Genomic DNA, 26,581 nt, shown 5'->3' with positions numbered 1-26,581 from the left:
AGCAGAAAAGCAAAACTAGGTCAAAGCATGTTGGCCTAACATAATAAGCATTTTTGCTTCCAGATTTTTACCATGTAGCCTGTGTCTGCAGGCATTAATGTCTTCTGTTATCAATGTTCGAGACTGTCACAAACAATTCATGTCTTATCACTCCTTGTTAGTTAAACCAAAACAATGTACTTTACATGTAAACTATTCAATTCTGACAGCTGATATGTTCGAAATGGGAGAAATATTCAGAAGGTGTCTACTTCAGACTGGGAAGCATTAAGCAATAAATATTCATTATTTAGTAGTCTACTATTATGTTTAATAGTCTACTATCATCTACTCAGAAAGCACACCCCTCTCAATTAATTATTACGATTTTTCCTTCCTTCACTCAGAGCCATATAAAAAGGACAACAACATCAATTTTCTTGGAAATTCACATTAAGCATTGACCACTGAAAAGAGACTCTACTGAATCATTCAGCAAAGAGCCAATTTTTCTCTTCTGTTTTCCCCAGCACACATGGACAAGAAGAACACACTGTTTTTTTCCCTTCTAGTTGTTCCACTTCACAAAACACAGATGATTAATTCATTTAAAAGATGATCCATCTCATTCTCTAAACTTTTCTTCTGGATAAACATAATCCTCCTAGTACATGTTATTTGACATTTTCATATTTACCTAAAAATCATGGCAGAGACTATAATAGTACAAAATCCAAACAGAAGCCCATTTGACTACTTGGATTTTTCAGACGATGCTTTCTCCTAAATGATGATAGAGTCTTTCCTAACTTGACTCATTGTAAACCATCGACCCATCCCAATTGTGTGGGAATTTATTAGCACGTTAAATTGCAGCCTGTGACTTGAAAGTATCCAGATTATACCTTACTAGAAGACATGTGGCACAGTCATAAATCAGAGCCCAGAAGACTTAAGTTCCAGGTGTAAATTCACTCATACCTTGTTCAGTGATGGAGGCTAACGTGTTTATTGTGCTAAAATTTCAACCTACAAATGCTAAACTCTTAACTAGTAATTTTTGTCTGGATTCTCAGTGCATTTCCTATGGAAGACTGGATCCTGTGTAAATATGTAAATGTGCACTATTTGGTGGTGCTTTCTATCTATATATTACTTTATCTGGCTATTCATCTAGTTATTGCTAATTCTGCAGAGCATTCAATAAATTCCATTTGTCCACAAAGTACTCTCTCCTCTTAACGGTTCAAAGAAGACCACTTCAGAATCAATGCAGCCTAGTCAGGCATAGTGATGCACACCTGTAATCCTAACACTCTGGGAGGCTGAGGCAGGAGGACTGCAAGTTTGAGCCTAGCTTGAGCAACTTAGCAAGACCTTGTTTCAAAAAAATATAAGGGGCTGGGATACAGCTCAGTGCAAAAGCCCTGGATTCAATCCAGTATTGATTTTTTTAAAAATCCTAAGCATCACTCTTACCACTTGACATATGACAGATAACATTGTCCAGCATGTACTCTTTGAAAATGTATCAGCCCTGTTGTCTCCATAAACCATCAAATGTCTCTGAAATATCTATTTCACCATTTTAACCATAACTTTCAGTCTATTACACCCAGAAGCACCAAAGATACTTTGCCCAGCACATGTCTTGAATTTCAGCACAGAAAATGTGGCTGCCATCTGCATAGAGTGGAAGACTTTGGTGTTCCAGAAACAGTCTCTCTCTCTCTCTCTCTCTCTCTCTCTCTCTCTCTCTCTCTCTCTCTCTCTCTCTCTCTCTCTCGGTTGCTGAGTGACCTTGGGCCTGCCACTCACCTGGCAAAATAAATCAATTTGCACATGGGCCTAGGGCCTAAAACAGCAGGATAGGCTCAATGAGAGCAAACAGCAGATTTGATCCTGGCTGTTGGGCTTTGAGCTATCAGAGAGCAGGTCCTATATCATCCTCCCTTCTGCAGCCCCATCCAGCTTGAAGAAAAGCCAAGCTGTTTGCCGTGTTCTGGGCTGGGTCCTCACCCAAAACACAATCCAATTGTTAAGCAATAACATATTTTAATTTTTTTCTGATACCAATCAATTAGTTCTTGCTCTCCCTTCCTCCTAGCCTATCTATATCTTAGGGAGAATATTTTCCACTACTCTGTTTCCCACTAGAATTTACCAGTATGTACTCATCAAACATTTAATGATTCTCATTGTATTGCAGACACTGTGCTTGGGCTGGGGATTCAAAGGTAATTAAGATGTGAGTCTTGCTCTGGAGAAACTCAGCCCCAAGAAAGGCAGACAAATGATTCACTGGAAGTGTGTACACCATCTCAAATACTGGCACTGGATGAGAGGAAGCTACAGCTACTTCTTTCCATTTATTCTAAGTAGATAGTGCTCAGCACACAAAGAATGTACTTACCAACAGCCCAGACCCACAGATGCCATCATTCCTGCTCACTTGGTCCCCTGTGACATTCTAGCTGTCACTCTCACAGATCCCAGTGAGCCCAGAAGTTGGGGCAGACAGCTGAGAAAGAGCAAGTGGAAAGCTCTGACCCACAGGCTGACATGCCAGCAAGTCCTGTCTGGTCTGACAGAAGCATGACCTGGTCCCCAAATACTCTCCCTAAAAGGGCAAGCATGTATTTTGTAGCCCTGGGTTCCAGTGCTTGGATTTACCCAATTAAAGACTCATTCTAAGTGTTAAAGGGCTAGGACGGCTTAAACTCATCCATAGGGCTTCTCTCCCAACACGTGTTGGAGATCATCCACTGTCTCTTGAAAACAGGAGCATGGCTTGCAGGCAGGGAAGGGAAGATGTGGGAAGATGGGCAATTATGAATCCACTGTACATTAGGACAGGTCTGGGAGAGGTGCCTCAGAGGGATATTAAGAGGGTGGAGAGAGGTGAAAACTAATATAGACTTTTTCTATTTCAAATATTGCCAACTTGGCATGTTAACAAAAGTATGGCAACTCTTTCTCCTTCTGTATTGACATCCTGTGTAATATGGTGACATGTCCCCCAAACGCAGAACTTAAATTTACATTAATCAGATTATTTTTCAAACTAGTGTTTTTAAATTGTCCCAATCATGGCATCATTTCTCACTAGAAAATGACCTACTTTCAAACATCAAAAGATTAACCACTGGCGACTAAGTCGCAGTTAGAGAATAGTAAGAGGATCTAGTGTGCTGTTGCCTGCTTGGGGTGACTATAGATAACGAGTATGTACTGTATGTCTCAAAAAAGCTAGAAGAAAGGATTCTGAATGTTTTCATTAAAAAGTGGTAAATGAGAGCACAGATTACATAATGTATACATACATCAAAACATCACATGGTACCCCGTTAATATGGACAGTTTTTATATCTTATGTATTAGTTAAAAGCAAATTTAAGTTCTGAAGCTAAGCAGGGTGGGGCATGCCTGTAATCCAAGCTGAGGCAGGACAATCAAAATTTGAGCCCAGCCTCGGTAATAGTGACTTAGCAAGACCCTGTCTCAAAAGAAAAAAAAAAGGTTAGGGATGAGTCTCAATGTAAAGACCCCGAGTTCAGCCCCCAGTACCACAAAAAAAAGTAGATGATAACAAACAACCATTTGCCCATGCAATAACCTACATTGTACTACTACTACAATATACATACATCAGATTGAAAGTTCTTTGAAGGCAGGGACCATATCAAAATCTTGCCTGGAGCTCTAAAGTTACCTGGCATATAATAATCACCTGCCATGTAGCTTCAGTGTATGAACTAGTGGATATATTAATTCTGTAAGTGCTCAGTAAATGTCGAATGATATTGAAATGAAAAAAACAAAAGACAAAGCAGAGACTAACAGTCTCAAAGCTTGACAGAGACTGATGGTCTCAAGGCTTGTCCCTCCTGCTAAACCCACGAAGGTCACCATGCCTAAAAGATGAACTGCTGAAACAACACCTGTCTGTACCTCCCTATGTCTTAAAGATAAACTGTAAAAGCAACATTTGCTCCCACCCCTGTGCTAAGCTCTGCTTCTATAACATTCTCATTGCTTCTCCGCCTTGCCTAAAGAACAAGATAAAAATGAAAACAAGCTTAGAATCAGGGCTGATTCTGGAGGGCAACTTTCACTGAGCCCGCTGGTGAGTAAACTTGCCCTTCCTTTCAGTTCTCTGAGTGCTGCTCTCTTCCTTGGTCTGCCTGCCCTCCAAGTGCCATAACAATATAAGAGCTGAAGGAGAGCCTGGCCATTATACTCATCATAAACAACGGGGTGATTAGGAACCCTTCAAAACCCATTTGTAGTAGAAACACCCAGTACCTCTTCCTGTCATTGCCTTGTTTACTCAGAACCTCTTTCTTAAAGCACAAAAACATACAGGTTTTTTTATAGTTTTTATTATATATATATATATATATGTATATATATATGTACCAGGGATTGAACTTGGAACCTTGTGCTTGCGAGGCAGGTGCTGGAACCACTGAGCTAAATCCCCAGCCCTGACATACAGGTGTTTTTGAGGGAGATAATTTTGGTTTTCCAGTTTTGGGTTTTTTTAGGAAAGTTCCCTAGAGGAATTTTTGTATGTGTGCCTCAATTTTCGGAGCTCCATAACACCCCCTTCTGGTAGCCATGAAGTATTCTAATCGCTTATCAATGAATATTTATTTTCCTCCGGAGCAGAAAGAAAATCTTGTAAATCCCAATGGGTCCATAATATTGTGTCCTTTCGCTTAAAGAAATTTCTAGAACATGTCAATTCATGAAACTATGCAAATACCTTCAAGAACAAAACCCCTGAGATGAGTCTGGCGTAAAATAAAAGGGCCAGAATCTTCCTGCTAAACTGCCCCATATCTAAATGGAAATTAGATTCCTGTTTGACCTGGCTTCGTTGCCCTTGCTTTAATCACACCGCACTGGATATTCTCCTCCTTGAATAAGATCGTTTTCATAGTAGCCGTTGCCACAAGATCAAAGAATTGGTAACTAATTGTTCTATATCAGCAGAGTGATTCTCTGTGGCTCTGCCTGGGGCTCCCAGAAGAGAGGTCCACCGCTTGGTCTTCCATCATAGAAACTTCAAGCCTGACCCCTGCAGGTGGATAACTGAAATGCACACCTCCAACCAAATCCTGTTTTTTCTTTTAAAGTCTCACCAAGTTCTGAAGTTAGAAACACTTACACGAAGTATAACAGGAATATTGATGATGTTGATATCCTAAGTTGCTTTTGGAAAGTAGCAACCACTCAATTAAAAAAGAGAATTTAAATTACACCTGCAAAATACTCTGATGTGGTTGGCCATTTAATTCTTTTTGCCTATCAAGAAAAATCCAAATGATTTGGATGAACTGGGATCTTCAAATCATGTGGGTTAAAAAGTTTTCTGATTTGGCCTCATCTTTTTCTAATCAAACAAATTACTCTTTGTCCAGTGACCACCCCCACCCCCACCACCAAACACAGCCCAGGTTGCCATAGCTACCCTGGATGTCTATTTACCACACAAGGGATCAAAGCCAGAGACATCCACATACATACTTAGCCTTAGAACTTGCTGGAATGTCTGTGGATAACATGCAACCACCAATTAACGGATCTGCTTGCAGCCTATGCGGTCCACAGCTAGGCAAACTACAAACACGAGTCACAGAGGACAATAAGGAAAAGCTAATTCAAGAAATTACTTCAAAACAACCAAAAGCGTCATTAAATTGACAGCAAGTCTTACAATGATAACATTTCTTAAAAGAGAAATAGCAGGGAAGAAAATAAAACTTTAACATATGTTGAAGACACTGAGCTCTCTAAACCATGTGCAAAAACTTAAAACATCTGTTGAAAGGGAACATTTCTTAGATGCATATTTAAAATTCCGGTTATAGTATCTTCCTATTAGATGTCATAAAAGCTGCCTGATCTCAGTGTTGGGACAAATGAGAACAGAAATGCCTTTTTTAAAGTTTAAAGGCTTGGTTTTCAAATGAAAGAAACCACACAACATACCTGGGACAGTACATGCTGGTTACAGAATGATAAGTAAAAGAATGTTGAAGGAGAGGTTCTGTTTTCATCCTCCAAATGCCTTTGAGATCCTGCGCCTGCACAGGTAGTCTTTCTGGGTGGATGAGTATGCACTCCTAGACTTGCCCCGAAATAGCTGTGTCTCTTTATACTTAACCTTTCTTTGCCTTTCGCCTCACCATTTGTTCAATGAGGATCAAATTGCCCTTCCTTCTCTCCTGGGGTTGTGGCAGAGAATAAATAGATCATGTTTGTAAAGGACTTTCTAATCCTCGGAGGAAAGATTAATAGGAAGACTTTCATTATGAAGCCAGATGTCTTTGGGCATTTTAATTCCAATCTAAAGAATGCAAAACGGGCTAATCAAACTGAGTCCCAGCTTCCTTGTAAGGGCAGCATCCCGATCTTATAAGAATTTAGCAGCTACAAGACTCATTTCAGGTGATCAATAAGATAGCATGCACCTTATTCTCTTACTGGAGTCTTTGCTAAAGTTATCAGGATGTTAAAAGCATAAACTATGAGTAGTAGGCAATTTTGTCTGGAGAATCTGATTTTTTTTTCCAGTTTAAGGATGAACTATTTGTTCTCCTGTGTGGGGACAATGAGTGGCTTGCCATTTGGGGAGGCTATCTGCAGTTGTGGGAATGCCACAGGCAAACCTGTTGTTTTTGGCCTGGCTTCTAGAACAGGTGGCCATGCCATTCCTTCTGCCTGGGAACATTACAAATTCCTCCTCAAGGAGGGTTCAGCAAGGCTTCCCACTTATGATCAGAGTGCAGAGAAAGGTTGGCACGCATTTGAAAATTGGTTCCTGGTAAAAGGCAAATCAGGTTTACACTTTTGGGGGGCCTAACTCAGGGTGGCCTTACAAACCCTCAAAGAATTCTGTCCTACACTGGCCCTTTTCTGCTAGCCTGGCAGAGACTCAAATCCTTCTGCATCTTATAGCCAGCCGTGCAGCCTTCTAATTCTGCTGGCTACTTCTGGCCACCCAGAATTTCTGGCTAGTCTATGGCAGAAGTCTCTCGTGAGCCACCACAGCACTACTGAGCATTTGTGCAGCCCTGGGGATGGATCGTTCATCAGCAAAAAGATTGAGTTTCATTGCTGAGCTGATGACACAGGGTTGGTTTGATAGTTAACCCTGCAAATTCAGCTGGGGCTGTGGGCTGAGATGACAAATGGGCTGGTGGGTGCGACTCACCCTCCCTGAGTGCAGCAGTTCTGCCTTGAGAGAAACTATAATAAAGCTGAGATTAACCCACACAATGATGCCACCATCCCCTTCCCCCCTACATTCTTGTGCTGGACTCTCCAGGTTTCCTGGATGAACAATAATCCTCTCCCTCTCTTTCACTTCCTCCTTCTCTTTCATCCTCTTTTCAAGTCCCCAGCAGACGAAAGAAAAAGTGTTAGATATAGAAAGATGTGAGATTAAAAGTTGTCCATTCATTAAATAACTGAGGAGTTACTTACTACATGTGTACTTGTGGCCTTAAAACTTCAGTACTGGGCTGCTTTCCAACTTCACATGAATGCCATAACTACGCATGGGGAAAAACCCTCCCCAGCTCAAGAAAGCATGCCTTGGGCTCTGAGCACAGGGATTGCCACCATTCTGGAGGAACTGTGTGGGAACAGGGATTCTGCAAATTGAGCTCAGGCACCATCCGGCAGAGGAGAGGACAGGTGGCTCACACAAGATCAAATGACTTCTTTGTTCCGGTCAAGGACCTTTGTCAAAAATATTTCTGCTTTCCTCTTTTTCCTTTTGAATCCTTTGCAGCTAACTTTCTCACTCCTCTTCCCCATCCCGTCTGTCTGTGAAACACTAGAACAGTGACGCTGGACGGTGAGTTTGTACAACACAGAGAAAAACCCATCTCGCCCCCACACACACACCCCCTGTCTCCAGTGAGGCAAAGGCAATTCACTGAAAAGCACAGGGCCCCAGTGTGCTCTTCTGTCCTCACTGAATTTGCCAAGCATTCTTGCTTAGGGGACAAGTGAGGGACAGGAAGACTGAGGGTCTTTCAGTGTGACCACTCAGTGGGGACTGGACTTCAGCTCCCAAAGCTGCAGGGAAAAGAGAGGAAGTTCTCAACTCCTTGCCCTAGGCATGAATTGGAAGGTTCACTTTCCCAAAAGGAAGTACGTCCCGAGGGCAAGTACCCAGCCCACTTCCAAGAATAGGTAGGGAGCTTTTCTGGTGACAATACAGATGTTAACTTTCCCACCCAATGTATTCAGTAGTTAAAAGTCTTACTACTCCTCCATATCTCTGCCCTTTCTTCCAGCCACTGGTATGCTTTTCCAGTGTTGTCTCTCCCCTTCCGTGAGTACTAATTTTGATATTTAAATATTGACATAAGATCCCTCCCATAACTTTGAGTTGTAAATTACACTCTCTTCTTGGCTTCCTAACCAAAGCCTTGTCTTTCTTCACAGCAAAGCCTATAAACCTCTGCTTGGGCTGATAAGGAATTTTATCATCATGCTCCAGGGCGACGGAAGAAGCTGCTGGTTTAGAATTCTCTTCAAAGGCTCGTTTAAGTAACCCCCAAGCCCTATCTATCTCCGCTCCTCACTTTCAAGGCTTCTTCTGGCATCCTGAAGCAACACAGTTTCCCAACTGCTGGGACAGAAAAAAAACCGTCTGTAGATTTCTGCTAGGACCCTGCTCTCGATTCGGGGTGGTTCCATCTTCTTAGCCAGAAACACATCAAGTGCTCAGAATGGGAAGCCCAAATGAGCCCAGCGGCCCCGTGTGTCCAGCTGCTTTTCTTCTAACCCCAAAGCATAGATAGGGTAGAAACTAAAAGCTTGACATGGAGCCTGCACAATGTACTCCTGCTGCCGCAAACTGGAATTGATTCACATATTCTACAAAGCGCTTTTAGCCCCTTACAACGACTGCCTGCCATCTCCAAGCACCATGAGGGGCAAAAGTGGGGACGGGTGGAAGGGACCTGGATAGGGGTCGGGCCCCAGACCGTCGGCTCCTTGGGTCGCCCCAAGGATCGCCTCCTCGAACTCCGCCAGCTCTCTCGGGAGTAACAGGTCGCCGGGGTCCCACGCTGCGCCCTCGCTGCTCGGCGCCAGCGCCGCAGCCAGCCTTACCTGCCTCATGTTTAGAATTCCATGACCCATCCGGCAGGGAGCGAGCTGCATGGAAGCGCACGCCGAAGTCTTCCCGGGGGAGACAGCAAGACCAACAGAAGCCCAAGACAAAAGCAACTGGGCGAAATCCACCGGCAGCAAAGAGCACGCTGTCGTCCTCTTTTTCTTTGATCTGTTGCTACATGCACTGTGCCCAAGACAATGTCAAGTTTCTCAACCTATTCGTTCCCAGCCTATGAAAAGTCGGGCACAGGGAAGCGACGGCTGCCAGGCTCTTATTTCAAATCAGTTCTCAGGGACGTCGTAGGCGGCTGACGCGGGCCGCGGAGAAGCCTCGCCAATCAGGAGCGGGGGGGTGGTCCTGGGAGCCGGGCGGGTGCCTCCGCGAGGCTTAGGGAAGCTGTGGAGAGCCCCAGGACTGCCAGCGGCTGGAGACAGTGCCCAGCGCTCCCCAGCCAAGGATGAGTTGTGTTCTGAGCTAAGAGCTCTGCGTCTGCTCCAAGCTTAACTAGCTGTGGGCCTTAAATCCTCGCCTTTGAAGAGCTCCCTAGAAGCATCAAAACATTTAGAAGGTGCAGAATTATTTCTGCCAGAAAAGTTCAACGCTCAGGACCCCAGGGGATTTTTCCAAGGGTATCTTGCACCGTATACCTACTTTTGTAGAGACACTGGGGAGGAATCCAAATTGCTATGTGGAAAGCTGGAACTGAAATAAGCAATCAAGGAAGGCGGGAATACCCACCTCAGCGCCATATAAACTGTATATCCAGCTTATGAAAACCAAATCTAAATAGGGCTATGCGCAGGAATATTTGGAAATGCAACAACTAGGCCTAAACTAATTTCAGGTAAAAAAAAAAAATTGTCATTTGAACGATAAAAACTGGCCAGGCATGGCGGCGCATGCCTGTAGTCCCAGCACTCTGGGGGGGGGGGGGGGGGCTGAGACAGGTCAATCCCTGGGAGTTCAAAGGCTAGCCGGAACTGCATAGTGAGATCCTACCTGAAACACATGCACGCCCACACACGACTGATGTTTTATGAAGAAACATTTAAAAATAAGCGCATCTACTTGTTACTATGGCTCACCTTACCTACAAGGTTGATCTCCTGAGTTTCTACCAGAGGCCAACTGGACTTGCTCTCAGCAGGAGAACTGGCCTGCTTCTCAGCAACTTCAACCCAGACTCCGAAAGAATGTCCAAAGTGTGCAAGTTGAGCAAAGGCCACTTCGTTTAGAGCCAGTGACATATTTTTTCCCAAACAAAAAATAGACGTTCTTAAATTTTTGATATTAGAGGGAAACAACTTAGCAAATAATGAGTCTGTACCTTTGGAATATCACCTGCCTGTACGAGTTCAATGTGTAAGCCTGGCCCTCTTCTTTGAAAATGTGGCAGCCTGACTTGGTCATAGTGGCACACACCTGTAATCGCACCACTCTGGGAGGCTGAGACAGGAGCATCCCAAATCCAAGCCCAGCCTGGGCGATTTAGTAAGACTCTATCTCAAAAAGCAAAAAGGGCTGGGGATGTGGCCCAGTGTGAAAGCTCTGAGTTCAGTTCTCCAGACTGCAGAAAAAGAAAGAAAAGGAGAGAGAGAGAGAGAGAGAGAGAGAGAGAGAGAGAGAGAGACAGGGAGAGAGAGAGAAGGAAATTTGGCAGCCTAATGTCTGCACCTAGAGATCCCTGACCCCAGCCCAGCCCCTACCTGAACAGCCTCAGAACCTACCACGTGACTCAGGCTGACCTCAGTCCACTTCCGGTCCTCACTGCGGAGGCTTTCACTGTGACCTAGACCAGGGTCTCTGAACCTCAGCCTCGCTGGCATGGGGATCCGATTGTCCTCTGTCAGGGCAGCTGGGCACCCTGTCTCATGTTTATCAGCACCCACTACACTCTGCCCTCCACCCTGAGCTGCCAGCAGCACGGCCATGGCCCTGATCGGTAATGGCTCCAGACATTACCAAATGTCCCCTGGGTAGTAAAATCATGCTTTGAAGGAATCATTTCCAAAGTTGAATGTGCAAGGAAATTTCTGGGAAAACTGTTTAAAATGTGAAGTCTCAGGCCCCTGCTTGAAGGAATTTGGATTGGGTAAGTTTGCAGAGGAGGCTAGGAATCAGCATTTTATCCCACTGCCAAAGGACTCACTGTGAGAAAGACTTGCCAGATGTGGTGGTGCACACCTGTAATCCCCACACTCAGGAGGATCACGGGGAGTTCGAGGCCAGCCTGACTACATAGGAGACCGTCTCAAAAAAGGGGCAGAGGAGGGGGATGGAAGACTGCATTCATCCCACCCCAGGTGCGCCCGAGCCCCAGGACACAGGAAGCCACCCAGGGCTGCTGCCATTGAATACCGCTGGACCTAGATCCCGCCACACATTGAGTTACTCAACAGAAGCGTCTCAGGATCGCAGCTGTCATCACCTCGAAGGTAAATATGAGCTATGATTTCCTCTCTCAAGCACAGTGCCCTTGCAAAGATTTTGCCATTTTTCTTCTCCTTTGACCCACTGGCCCGCCGTTCTATAGTCTCAAATGTCAGTATCCTTTCATGGTTCCCCCCCAGGTCTCAAGAAAAATTCATTTCTTGCTTCCTTCTGTGCTCATAAAGCCATCTATAGATACCCAGTGGTGTGTGGGTAAATGTTTAATGATCGGCTCTCACAAACAAATAAATGCCAAGAGTTGTAGTAGTCTCTGCCATTTTCCATGGTAAAAATACACCCATTTTCCTGCAATGAGGAAAAGACCTGAACTTGGAATGAGCTGCCCCTCTCTGCTGTTTCATTTCCACACCATGCTATAATCACATATGTTGAGTGTCTATCTCCTCAAACTATAAAAGTCCCAAGGCAAGAATGGAGTTGTAGCCGGGAGTGGTAAAGCACTCAGAAGGCTGAGGCAGGAGGATTGAGTCCAGTTTAAGTCCACCCTGGGGTACATAGTGAGCTCGAGGACAGCCTGAACTACTATATAGCAAGACCCTGTCTCAACAAAACAACAACAACAACAACAAAGACTCGTGTTGTCTTTATCCAGCTACTTTCACTGTCCCTGCCATGTACAAACATTTGTGGAACGGAAATGAAGGGTGATGTACATCCTCTCCCAAGACATGGTGGCCTCTCGGATTTCTGCCGCTGCTACATTAAGGAAGAGAGAAGAAACTCTTGGAAAATAAAACTCTTAAGGTCCCTTGTTGCCATAATTCAGTACCCATTCTATACTTTACAACAATAAGCATAATACCTTCCTTCTTCCGTTTTTTGGGGGGTTTTTGGTACCGGGGATCGAACTTGGGTCCTTGTGCTTTCGAAGCAGGCAACGGAACCACTGAGCTAAATCCCTGGCCCAATTTTTTATTTTATTTATTTATTTATTTATTTATTTGATACTGGGGATTGAACTCAGGATCCTGTGCTTGTGAGGCAAGTGCCAGAACCACTGAGCTAAATCCCCAGCCCTCCTTCTTCCATTTTAACACTGCGAAGTTTGAAGTTTATCCAGGTCAAAGCAAAAGAAGTCGGCTCTAATACCTTACCTCAGCTTCATGGGTGTATTCATAAGCAATGTGCTTTCATGGTTCATATGAAGACCATCACATACTTCCCATCTACTACTTACAAACCGCAGCTATTGAGCTAAGATCTCTAGAAGGAATATGTATGATAATCTCTGCTAAGTACATGACAAGGTGTTTCTGCAAGTAAGGAGTACACCGATTAAGACAGGCAGGGTGCCCCACACCTGTACTCCCAGCATTCTGGGAGGCTGAGGCAGGAGGGTCACAAGTTTGAGTCCCACCTTGGGCAATTTAGCAAGACCTTGTCTCAAAAAGTAAAGCAGGGCTGGAGATGTAGCTAAATGTGAAGGCCCTGGGTTTAATCCCCATTATTGAAAAACAAAAGTACAGCTATCAGTGATGCTTATCTTCATCATTCTCTCATTATGCATTAGGGCAGGAACACCTCTTGTGAGTGCTAACTGTGAGCTGGGCTTCATAGCAAGCACTTCCCAAACTGTGCACTGTGTAATCCACCAAAATCCCCACTGGCAGCCGACCACCACTGGTGGCGGGATTGCTGAGTAAATGGCCCAAGGTCTTATCTTTCTAAGTGGTTGGACAGGGAGCCAAAGCTAAATGTATCAGATTCAGTCTCGCTCTGCTCCGTGCCTGTTACAGTCTGACTGCCTGTGTCAGTCCCCCTTTCCTATTTATGTACTGAAATCCTACCTTGCATGGTGTTGGTTAGGTCATGAGTACTCTGCCCACATGAATGAGATTAGTGCTCTTATCACTGAAGTCTGAAGGGCCTTGTTTGCCCTTTATGTCACATGAGGACACAGCAAAAGACACCACTTTTGGTGATGTTTTTTGTTTGTTTCGTTTTCTGAGTCTGGGTCCCACTATGCAGTTCAGGCTGGCCTTGAACTCACAGTGATCCTCCTGCCTCAGCCTCCCAAGTGCTCTCAAGTGCTGGGATTACAAGCCTGTGCCACCACGACTGGCTCAATGGGCACCACTCACAAAGCAGAGAGAGCAAGCACTTACCAGTCTACTGGCACCTTGATCTTGGGCTTCCCTGCCTCTGTAGCTGTGAGCAATGCATTTCTCTTGCTTTTAGATTACTCAGTTTAAGTGATGTTATTATAGAAGCCAGAGAACTAAAACAGTGCAGCAATAAAATAGAGTCTTCAAAAATGATTTGAGGGCCAGGGATGTAGCTCAGTGGTGCTGCACCTGTCTGGCAAGCACAAGGTCCTGAGTTCAATTTCCAGTACCAAAAAAAAAAAAAGGATTTGAATAAAACCCTAAAACACATGAATGGTAAAAATAAAGGTTTTTGCTTTTGTTTTTTTTTTGTACTGGGGATCGAACTCGGGACCTTGGGCTTGTGAGGCAGGCGGTGGAACCATGAGCTAAATCTCCGGCCCCCGTAAAAATAAAGTTTTCCTTTTCACTTACATATATGTGTATCTAAATATCAAATGAAATAAGTGACTCTTTATTAGGGCTGGGCATTAACTGAGGATTCTCCCCACTTATTGGAAACATTGTAAGCAAGTAAAGCAACGTTTTTTTCCTATTCTGTGATTCACTCTTGCTAACGCGCACTAAGGGAGGCTGCAAACGCAGTGAGGTGATGCTCCGCCATTGATTTGAGAAGGTTTGGTTGGAAACAGAGACCAGCAGCCACCCAGCATGGGTTCTTTCTGGGTGGCCATGGACAGAGCCTACATGGATGTGGGTGAGGATAGCACCCTGGGAGGACATCTGGCAGTACCTGTGCCATCCCTGGCAGTGACCCACGAGGCCCACGCTGATAGAACATGCATAAGTGAACAATGGCTGGGTAGCGGCCACTTCAGAGAGAGCACTGTGATAGATCAGGACACTTCACCAAAAGTCACTGAAAACCAAGCTGACATGCACTTTGTTGCCACTAGAGAATGTGCCCTGTACAAGGGCACGATTTTGGAGGTCTATAAAACTAAGGTATTTCCTTTCCCTCCAGAAGATCCTGAAATGCTTATGAGAGCAGGAGAAAATTTGGGGAACAGTGTGTTTGAAGTGATTAATGAAGGTAATTTAAATTGACAAGAACACAAGTCCCTGCTTGGAAAAAGAAAATCCTACCTATAATTCTTTTTGGTTTTTTTTTTTTGAGCCTGGATTTCAGTATGTAGTTTAGGCTGGTTTTGAACTTACTATTTAGCCCCGGGTTACCTAGAACTCATGGTGATCCTCCTGCCTCAGCCTTTCCAGTGCTGGGATTACAGGCATGAACCACCACACCCAGCTTCCTATCTATAATTTTCATAGGAAGTCACAAAAAAAGAACTAAATTTCTACTCTACTCACTGAGGACAGTTGCTCCTTAAATTAGGGTGGTGGAGGGAAAGAGTGTAGTCCGGAGAAAAATGGGATTTGGGGCCTATTTGCAAAGCTGACCTGGCTACTCACTGACCATGGATTCCAGGTAAAACAACTGGCCCATCTGGGGACAGTTGGACAGATTGAATGAAGTCAGACAGTGTGCCTAGTGTGGATGTTACTGCTTGTTTTATGAATGTTTTGGATGACTACCTCTGGTAAGAAGGGAAGAAATCTATGATTAGAGAAATAAAATAAATACATGGTGCACACCTGTAATCCCAGCACTTAGGAAGCTGAGGCAGGAGGATCGTCATGAGTTGGAAGTCAGTTTCGGCTACATAGTGTGTTCAAGGCCAGCCTGAACTACATAGTGAGATGCTGTCTCAAAAAACAACAGGAAAAGAAATAAAACAAATGCAGACCCTCAGGGAAACAGTTTAGAAGAGCACCTCCTAAGGTGAGACTCTCAGGCAGGACAGAGGCAACTCACTGGTCACTGGTCAGCATTCGACAAATCGAGCTTGATGCTTCCTTGCTTGAAAATTTCAAAATCAAAACAAATGTTTTGTTTTAAATTTGAATTTTAGGTTAAAGTTTTAAGTTAATTTCATAATTCTGTGTATTCAGAGGTGAAATATCTAGATTTTGCTCATTATGTACAGTTGATTCCTAATTCTCCTGCTCTTAGAAGTTTGGTAAATGATTTATCCATGAATATAGCAAGGGTTGTGTGTGTGTGTGTGTGTGTGTGTGTGTGTGTGTGTGCGCGCTACTGGGAATTGAATCCAGGGCCTTTGTATTGAGCTACATCCCCAACCCTTTTTAGTTTTTATTTTGAGGCAGGGTCTTGCTAAAGTGCCCAGGCTGGGCTTGAACTGGCCACCCTCCTGCATCAGCCTCCCAGAGTGCTGGGATTACAAGCGTACACCACCATGTTCCATTTGCTTTTGTTTTTGAGACAGGTCTTATTGTGCTTCCCAGGCTGGTTACAAACTCCTGGCTCAAGCAACCCTCTCACCTCTGTCTCTTGAGCACTGGTCCTATAGGACTGTACTGCTATGCCCATCTCCAAGGGCTTTTGAAAACACTTCTTAAATTTTTGCTAGGACATATTGGCAGTACATAATGATTACACTCATTGTAGGGAGTTGGTCCATGTACATGACACATCTTAACTCTCTCAAAATTTCTCTCCACTCACAAATGGAATTTCTACTTTATTTTAACACAACAATATCCTACTCCCCAAGAATAATTCTGCAATTTCTGCATCATCTATGTTTACTGTCATTTTACATCAGAATTTATAAAAGAAGTTATTAAAATTATTGTTTACTTGTCTTATGATTGCCCTCCCTTCCTAGATTGTGAGGTTACTGAGGCTTATACCAATCAGAACTCTCTGACAACTGATTAGATGTGGCCCACCTCCCTTATCAAAAAAAATCCTTCACTTAAAATCAATGACTGTAGATGCTAACTACATTTACAAAATACCTTCATGGCAAGGTTAGCATTTGATTGTATACCTGAGCCTAGCCACGTGGACAGAAAAATCAAGCCATCACAAGGCCTGCACCCAAACATTCCTGTCTCTTATAACAACAAGCACAGAGTAAGTGGTCAGTTATTAAGAAATGTTTTACTGAATTGTTGTAACTAACAAGAATAATTTAAAATCTCAGCCAGGCACTGTGGCACAACCTGTGATACCTACACTCAGGAGGCTGAAGAAGGGTGGAAAGGTTGAGGCCTGCCTGGGCTATATAGTAAGTACAAGGCCAGCCTGGACTGCATGCCAAGATCTTGTCTGAAAACCCCCAATTAATTAAATTTTTCAAAACCTCCATTATTAGTAGGAGGCTCTCTATTTTTTATAAACAATTAGATTTAGCTAATAGATTCATTGTACACTTTCCAGCTACACTTCCCATCTCCTTAGAAGGTAAGAGCCATAAAATTGTGATTAGAATTTTTCTTTTTTTTTCTTTGTTTTGTATTTTTTTTAGTACTGTAGATTGAACCTAGGGTCTCACTCATGCTAGACAAGTGCTCTACCAGTGGGCTGCATCCCCAGAGAGACTGAATCATTTCTAACTAATAGTTCTATACTATATTATAGTATCAATCAAATGCCAGGATAGAACACACTTTATTTCCATATAGCGAAATACAAACTTTTTGCAGCCCACCTATTCTTTCTTTGGAGACCATTTGAAGATGTGATTTAGCCAAATAAGGGAACTAAGCCGGGGAAGATAAACCACTGAGACAGAATAGAGAGGAGCCAATACAAAGAGAAGTAAGGAAAGTCTAGGATAATGGATGCATCATTTTAGAAAGACCCCAGAATAAATTGTAGCAGGAGAATGGAGAACTCCTGAAGGCAGGTCTCCAGAGAGGGAAAAAATGACACTGATAGATTATATTTGAGGTAAACTTAATATAAGCAAAATAGCAAGGTTATTACTAACTCTGGGAAAAACAAAAGAATGCACAAAAACAGAAACACTGTCATAGACTGCTCCTTAAATTGCCAATATACGCTAATATAGACATTGCTGCAGACTATTGATAGTCAATCCAGTATCCATCTTACCCTTGTTTCTTTACAACAAAACCTCAATTTATTTGGGGTAGAAATGTGCCCAGTCGAAGAATATTTCCCAACCCCTCTTGCAGGTATGGGTAATTAGGTAAAACTAATGTGGTCTATGAAATTTTAATAGAAGCTGCTACACAAAGCTCTTGAAAAAGTTCTTTAATTATGGAACCACACATAGTTTGCCTCTTGTCCTCCTTAGACCTCCCCACTAGGAATATGATTGCAACATCTGAGGAACTGGGACTGTTCCATAACCATGGGGAAGGCAAACCACATAGTAAAGATAGATATCAGAAAAGCTTGAAAGATCCTGGATTCCTGATGACATCTGGGAGCATCTGAATGAATCCTGAACTTCATGTTCTGTGAGAAAAATAAATTGCTAATCTGTTTGAGCCAATGTTTTGGTATTTGTGTTACCAAGTGAAACAATTCCTGACATCATTATGGGAGAATGTGGGGTGAGGAAAAGGGATAATTCTTTTTTTTTTCTTCAGTGCTGGGGATCTATCCCAGGCAGGGATAATTTCTTTTTGATCATATATAGAATGTTAAAGATAATGTTTAAATTTATAAGCCAAGAAAGAGTAGTAAAAGCATATTATGAGAAATGTGGGAGCACATACCAAAGGAAATATTTACCAGTTGAAAATGATTGCCCCTAGGATGGAGTGAGATGGGATGCAGGGGTTGCTGTTTTTCATTATGAGTATTTAATACATTTAAACTTTGAACATGCATTACTTTGATAAAAATTAAAATTAGCAAAAAATAAGCACAAAGGCACTCACTGGCTCTTACACCAATTACTTGTCCTTAAATTTGCGTCCTGTGAACTAGCAGTATTTTATGATTATGTGGCCCATGGTTGACCAAAGAGTCCAAATAGAGCTTTAGAGAAATTACATGCCTGATGGCCCATTCTGAACCCCAAGTGTAATGTCACCATATCATGAACATATGAGCTGACTGGCATTTCCTGTTTTCCCAACCACAGCTTTAATTTACTCAAGGCTTATGACTGATTTGCCCTCTGTAGCCAGAAATGCATTTATTAGCCTTGATTCAAACTGCTTTAGACATTCTTTTGGATCTCTAGAAATGAAGATTCTATGACCCAGATGCCTTAATAATTCATTAGAGTAATCCAAAACCCCTTTTTCATCTTATTCCTAATTGGCATCGTTCTTGTTTTAAATCTTTTTTTCCCCCCATATCCAGGAATAGCTGGTTACTGCTCTTCATTTTATATCCATTTTACTTCTTATCCTCACTCTTTTATCTCACATTCCTTATATGCAAAATGGATTAGTCCCTCAAACTCTTAATACTTTAATGCTGAAAGCTGGTTTTTAAATTAGAATTAGAGATTTTAAAAATGAACTTTGGTGAATCAATTATCAGTTTTTCTGTATTAGAAACAAGCAAATGAGACTAGTTCATTCGTTACCGTGGGCATAAGGCGAATGGAAATTTTAGTCAAAAGAAGCTTTGAAGAGTATTTACACTCCTCGATTATAGAAATCCAGGGCTTCATCCCCTTTCCTTTCTTCCTTCTTTCCTTCTTCCCTCCTTTCTTTTTCTTTCTTTCTTTCTTTCTTTCTCTTTCTCCCTCTCCTCCCTCCTGCCTCCCAACCCCTCCCCTTCCTCCTCTCCTCCTCCTTCTCCTCTCTCTCTGTCTCTCTCTCTCTCTCTCTGTACGAGGCATTGAGGCCAGAACCTACATCCCCAGCCTTTTCTTTTTTTTATTTTGAGACCGGGTCTCACTAAATCTCTAAGTTGCCCAGGCTGGGCTCCAACTTTCCATCCTCCTGCCTCAGCCTCCCAGAGTGCTGAGATTACAGGCATGTGTCACCAAGCCTGGCTTCACCTTTTCAATTGGCATTTCTTAAATGAATAGAAATATTGCTAGGGTGGTAGTATTATTTCTGATTGACAAAAATCCTCTCCCACTTAAAATGTAATGTCTATATTTGTATTTAAGATGATAGTATAGATAAAAAGTACTTATGAATCATCGTCCCTTTGCTAGACACAGACCAAGGGGTTTTTTTTAATTCTCATTTAATAGCTAAGGAAATAATATCTGCCATTATTTTCTATAGATAGCTTTTTCACTGCTGGGTACCACTTAGGAAAATTTATACATACTGAGACAGGCTTTCCTATACTGTGTCCTGGTGCAACATAAACATATCAAGCCATTTGAAGGAAAAATTGTAGACATTGAATATTAGCACCTTAGCTTTCTTCATATTTATTAAAATCTTCCAAATGTCTGAAAAACTGCATTCAAATGAGGCTTCATTTTATTCTCATTTGAATTATTAATTTACAAAGGGAAGGACTTTTATTATCTACTTTATTTTATAAATAGTAATACTACTTATTATTGTTTTAATATGAGTGATTTAAATAGCATCATACAGTAAATAAAACAATTATACTTTTATTGGTAACAGTATCTTATTTGTCATAAACTGTCTCCACATGGGAGAAAAGATAATTTTGTTATGGCCATCTTTAAAAATCAACCAATTGGCAGATAGGCGAATTTATCTTCAACTAGGCACATTAATCTCATCCAATTAAGGGAATTCAAAACCAGCTGATACACCACACACTAAGAGGTCTAACGAAATTAAAATGTGGATACTTACACTAGAGAGATGTGCTCTTTAATACAGTAAAACCCACCAGGAGGTATCTGTGCTAAATTAAAAGGGAGACAATGAAGGGAATCCCGTATCTATCACGTACCAGTTATGCATTAGGCCCCTGGGAAGATGCAGCCGGTGTATGTGTGGTATATGGGAAATTGGAGCCGATCTCTCAACTCAACTCCAGAGCCTGTGTGCTTTCCAGCAGTGACACTGCCACTTGAGGGCACCATGCATTCTTCTTTGGAATGAGGCATCAAATCCCAGCCCACCCATTACTTTCCAGAACATTCTCTCATCTCCCGCCGTCCAGACTGAGATTTACCACTCAGATTCTGATATGGTTCTGAAACACCATCCCTGACCTCAACCCAACTCCAAAATCTCTCACACTGTACCGTCAAGATAAGCCAGGAGTTTGCCTTTTGCCCTTGAAAGCAAACTAAACCACCCTAACACCTTTTACGTAGTTTATTTATATAGTTCTCCAATTTTGGACGGTGTTCACCCCATCACTGGTGAATAGGAAAGAAACAACCCACATGCCTATTAGTAGAGTATCCTCTGTGGAAAATAATGTGTTATTGTGCTATGCAGCGTAGGAGGTGGATGGCAGGACTGCTTCTCTAGGACTGTGAATAAGTTTTTCTCTCTCTATTCAAAATTTCTCAATGGCTTTCCTAATAGAATACAGTTGTGTGATTCACTTCCACTGTTAAGAATGCAGCCTTGGGGCTCCTTCTCCTTATTCAGAGCTAATTGGTTCATTAAGGGTTTAGCCACTGATTTCATTAGCAACCTATAGATATCTGTTGATCTCTATGAATGGATTTTCATCACTTCCAGGGCATCCAAAGATATCAAGTGTGGAGACAAGTGCTTCCTGTAAGAAAAAATGTCTGAGGAACTCTCACATCTTCACACAAAGAAAGATGCAGCAGTATATCCTTCTTATGTTGGCATGGCCAATCATGTGTTCAGTAAGTATGTCCTGAGTATCTACGATGTGCCAGGTGTAGTTCTAGGTGCTGGTGATAGAGACAGGTACAAATAGGCTACATACTGCCCTCACGAGCAGACTTTCCTTCCATTGGAGGAGATGAACAAATCCACAGCTATGGCAATGGATAGGGACAGAGTTAATGTTAGGGGTAGAGGGAAGTGTGATTGCAGGAACTCTGAGGCCGGCACAAAGAGAACAAGGCAGAGTCTGTCCTGGCTGGAAGCCACTGAGTAAGGGCGACAGTGGTAGGAGATAAGGTCTCAGGACTCCTGTGTGTGTGTGTGTGTGTGTGTGTGTGTTTGCACGCGCTGAGTGGGGTAATGTTTCACGAGAAGAGTCTTGGGTGGGGGGTGGAAGGAGACTGGGTGGGTAACATGGAGGCTCTAAAGCTGAAGAGTAACATCAAATTGATTTTTTTTGAGCTCAGCTAGCAGTGTGGGAGCAAGACGGCTAAGGAGGACCTTTCCACCAATCAAATAAGAGCCAATGGTTGTTTGGGACAAGGAGTGACAGTACAGGTAAAAGGTGACTTGTGGGGTTTCTGTTGTTGTTGTTGTTGTTGTTTTTCAGTATTGGCGATTGAACCCAGGGCCTTCACACTGAACTATATGCCGCTCCTTTTCATTTTTTATTTTGAGACAGGCTCTTGATAAGTCAATAAGTTGCCTAGGTTTGACTTGAACTTGTGATCTTCCATCTCAGCTTTCCAGACTACTAGGATTACAGGCGTATGTCACCACACCCAGCTCTGGGTGCGTTTTGGTGGTAGAGTCTGTGTGATTTTCTGATAGAGTGTGTTATAGTTGAGATCTAAAATGTCCCCCAAAAGTCTCACATATTTTGGAAGGTGATTGGATCATGGGACACTGTACTCATCAGTGGATTAACCCATGATGAATTCATAGCTCAATGTGTTGTTAAGAGATTGTTCTGGCTCGTGTTTAGATCTCTCTCCAAAGCCTCATGGCAATGAGTGGGGCTGTTTTGGAGGTGTGTGATTGATTCATAGTGGAGCCAGGCTGCCCAAGGGCACTAGGATTAAGGGTGTGAGTGCCACCGCCCTAAGGGGCAGAAACATGCTCTTAAAGTCTCTTGTTGCTTTTCCTGCTTCCACCACCATAAACCATTGCCCTTCTGCCACCCTGCCTTGGAGCCAGCCAATTATGGACTGAAACCTCTATGAACTGTAAGCCCAATAAACCTTTCCCCCTTTAGCTTTGGGTGTCCGGTATTTCATCTCAGCAATGAGAGAAAGTAACTAACTGAGAGATGAAGCCTGGTCAGAAGGGGCAGGTTGTGACCTGAAAAGGTGTATTCTTATCCATGCCCCCCTTTTCTGGCAACTATGGCTTGGACAGCTATTCTCTGCCATGTCATTTCTGCCTTAGAGCCAACCAACCCATGAGCCAAATAAAGCTCCTCCTTAGAGTCTTGGGTATCAGGTATTTGTCCCAGCGATGGGAAAGTGACCAATACAGAATGGATGGATCATATCCAGAGAGGAAGCTAGGATGACTTTCAGGGTCTCTGCTGAAAGAACTGGAGGATGGCATTGCCATCAGCCTAGATGAGGGGGACTGCAGGATCAGCAGATGATAGGAGGGCCACTACCTTCCTTCAGCTCCTGTAGAAGGAGTGTCTAGAGAGATTGTAGAACATCTACAGGTAAAAAAGGGATAGGGCTATGTGGATCAGACCTGAAAGATATACTGTATATGGAAAAGAAACATTAGCCATAGGTACTTATTATTCCCAATCAATATATTATGGCACTGTGGCTAACAGTCTTGATTTTGGACACAGCTTCAGTCCAAATATCAACTTTGTCACTTAATAGCTGTGTGAACTTACCTCTATGCATAATTTCCCTCAAAGTTATTGTGAGAATTGTATTAGCTGATGTGTTTAACATTTATTGAGTGCTTACTACATGTCAGACACTGTTGTGAGCATGCATATTCCTCCTTCACCTTATGAAGAAAGATATTAATATCATCCTCATTTTCCAGGAGGGAAAACTGAGGCACAGAGAAGCAAGCAACTTGCCAAAGTCACACAGCTAGGACACCGTAGATTCTGCTCTGTGCATTCAAGCTGCCTGGCCACTGAAAACATGTTCTTAACTGCAGCACTATGAGAAGGCAGAACATAGCAAACACTCAAAAGTAACAGCTTATAGTATGATCAGGTCACTGATGAACAATAACGACATGCAACAGTCAGCTGTGTGTTTGTCCAGCTCCAGTGGTAATTGTCACATGACAAGTCTCCATCTGCACCTCCCTTACTCAGGCTCTGTTTCGGGTACACAGCCTTCCTTGGCATGGGCAGATTCCCTGCAGTTCTGCTGAGAAAATCGGAAGAAAGCACTCATCCTTTGAAATTTCCCTTTTCAAAATGCCTGAGGCTCAGGAATCTTTACAGTCAGAAAACCCATTACAAGCAAGCCAATGTTAGTTTTCTTACTGTCACTAATGACATTTAAGACTGCAGCATATTTACCTGTGTTCCAGAAATGGAACAGGAAATAATCATTGCATGCCCTTACAAGTAGCTCTAGGCCAAGCCACAGTGCCTGACATAAGCTTGCCCGATCTGTCGTCCCTCCCAGTGTTGGTGGTGTCCCTCACCCCCAAAGTGCTTTCAGATGGGGCTTCCCTGGGCCTCTGTACTTTAGTTCTGCTAATTAAGGTTGCATTGTCTGGCCTAATGAGTTTTCAAAAGAACTAGTTTTCATTCTATTTAGGGCATGTTTGCAGATGTGTGTTAAGTTAACCAGTGCTAATTAAAAGATAACCTGACCCCAAAGCTTCTGGCGAGCACAGTCCATTACTCAATGTACTATTTTAACCCTCGTGCAGGTGAGAAAATGCAATTGGGCTGTGTTGTACCTATGTTTTCTCATCTTATATCTTAGGCAAGTCACTCAAACCATGTGTGCTACAGTTTCCTTATTTGGACAATAAAAGCATTAGTTGCCTTGGCTGCCCACTGAACTCACCTGGAAAGATTTAAAAGATACTGGTGACCCATTTAATTGATCTGGGCTGGGTCTGAGCCTGGACATTTTGGAAAACTGCCCCTACAGTATTCTGATGAGCAGCCAAGGTTTAGAACCATAGGCCTAGATCTCAAATTGGGGTGGACATCAGGATCCCCTGTGGGGCTCGTTAAAATACAGGCAATGGGGTTAAGACCTAAGAGTTTACACCTAAGAATTTCCGATTCATAGGTCTGGGGTGAGGCCTGCTAATTTCCCTTTCTGACGGGTCACCAGTTGGGGCTGATTCTGCTGGTCTGTGTGGACAATGCCTCTCTGATCAGATCTGTGGTCCCGGAGCCCAAGCCTGCCCATCTGTTGTTTTGGTATAGCCCATCAGCTGAGAATGGGTTTTAATATTTTCAAATAGTTGAGGGAAAGAAACAAAAGAAAGCAGTTTCATGACATGCGAAGAGTGAATGGAATTCAAATCCCAGTGTCTGTAAATAAAGCTTTATTGAAACATGGTCACGCTCATTCAGCCAATCATTAATACAAGCGTGGGGTCTTGTAAAACACACAGACTGCGAGAGCTCATGAAACTGCCCCTGACTGACACTGACTAATATAAGCGCCAAGCCTGATGTGCTTACCTCTGCAAGTGTGCCACATGAATTATTTTGTGCTAGGGGAAATTGAGAACCCATGGCCACAGGAGGAATTTTGCTGCCTTCCGCTTATCTTCCTAAAAGCAGTGCATAAATTTCCCAGTGAGAAAGGCACCCCCTGTCCCAGGGAGAAAAGAGTGACTTATTGAAGACGACGAGTTCACATAAACAGACTTTGCTAAAGTAGTTCTTCTCTTCCATTAGTTTGCACAGATATTTCTAGTCACTGCCCCGCCACTTAAAACTCTCTCTCTCTCCTTTGGTAGAAGGGTTTATAGGACCCCCAACTCTAACCATTTCTTTGAGTTTTATTGCTTTTCTGTGAACTATTTTGCACATGAATATTAATAAAAATCCTGTGATTTCCCTCTTGGCAATCTGTCTTTTGTTAGTTTAATTCACAGGCTTCCAGGTACTGAACCAAAGAGCATGGACAAAAAGATTTTCCTCCCCAATACTCCTTACTGAAGAGAAATTGAAGATTTGAAATCTGCAAGTCCCTGAGTTCTAAAGCCCCCTTTACCTTACCTCAATTTGCTATCATGTATTATAAGAAGCTCCTTTTCTGATTTCCCCCACAGCCCACGTCTTATGGCATGACCATAAGAAAGGCCATGCCATCAAAGAGTCTCTTAGAAAACAGGGAGACTTAAGCCAGATGATCTCACTATAGAAGGACCGTGGCCTATTCCCTTTCTGCTAACGAATACTCAGGAAATGACCATTAATGATTCAAATACAGCAAAACCTGCAGAATACTAGCCATGTAAATGAAGGATCTTTTTAAGAAAATGGCAGGCATGATGTGGACAGAAAGAGGGAGGTTATTACTTGTTCTGAATATCTAAAACTGAGATTTATTCCATGGTATTTTCATAAAAGCCCCATATATGAGAACCAACTGATAATAAAGAAGGCATTTTACTGGAAATAAGCACATAAGTTGTAAAAGTTTCTTAAAAGCTCCTTCTCTTCCTGAGTCATACCCCAGTTAAATTTAAATCCAAGTAACATCACCCATAGTTAACTAATATGGTTTTATCTTTCTCTGTTTCTTTGGAAAGATGTATGTCCTTTTTCCCTTAACAAAGAGGTTGCTATGGATACATCTTTAAAAAAAAAATTGAGTGTTGGTAGTTTAAAGCCTGAGCAATTTAGCAAAGCATACCTGGCCTGAGGGTTATACTAATTTAAGTGCCTGTCTTTAATGCTAACAATTTTATCTTAATACAGTAGCTCTGTGCATTTGGTATGTGGCTTTCAAGAGCAGTTAGAAATGGCTTGGGAGTTCCTCATGGAACAGAAAGTAACACACAACCCACCTAACTGGAACTGAATCAGTGAATGCTTCATTTTTCTGGAATTTGTCTGTTCGTGGCATGGTTAATAATGAGTCATGCAATGCACTGGCAAGGTGATAAGGCCACCTCTCAGGGCCTGGGGCCATGGTATGATTTTCTGCACCATGCCCCCTCTCTTTGTTCAGACAGGTCGCTATCACATCCCATAAAGCTGACCTAATGCCCCTTCAGTGGGTCTATTTTTCTTCTGTGGCTCAGTTTGAATGTGATATTTAGGAAGTTGACTGCCAGGCATGCAAATTGAAAGAGAAATATGCCACATTAAATCATGACAGTTTAATAAGGTATTACTCATGGGCAA

The 26,581-nt window shown here is 42.7% G+C and overlaps 1 protein-coding gene across 3 annotated transcripts in view; it reads right to left on the bottom strand.

Moving 5' to 3' along the window:
- Mid1 (midline 1) overlaps nucleotides 1–26,581 on the bottom strand; it is a 372,860-nt gene that overhangs the window by 156,038 nt on the left and 190,241 nt on the right. The window contains exon 1 of one of the 3 annotated variants that reach the window (XM_013067894.3): nucleotides 9,118–9,422. The exons of 1 other annotated variant lie outside the window; for it this stretch is intronic. The gene's annotated coding sequence lies outside the window, so the exon portion shown is untranslated. Of the gene's footprint in view, nucleotides 1–9,117; nucleotides 9,423–26,581 lie in introns of those variants that run through there. One more of the 3 variants, XM_004871029.4, reaches the window with a different exon arrangement.

This window comes from Heterocephalus glaber, unplaced genomic scaffold, assembly GCF_053883595.1.
Source record: "Heterocephalus glaber isolate CG9 unplaced genomic scaffold, H.glaber_assembly_v1.0 deba00001594, whole genome shotgun sequence".
Taxonomy (NCBI): domain Eukaryota; kingdom Metazoa; phylum Chordata; class Mammalia; order Rodentia; family Bathyergidae; genus Heterocephalus; species Heterocephalus glaber.
This window is presented reverse-complemented; position numbering and strand designations above follow the sequence as displayed.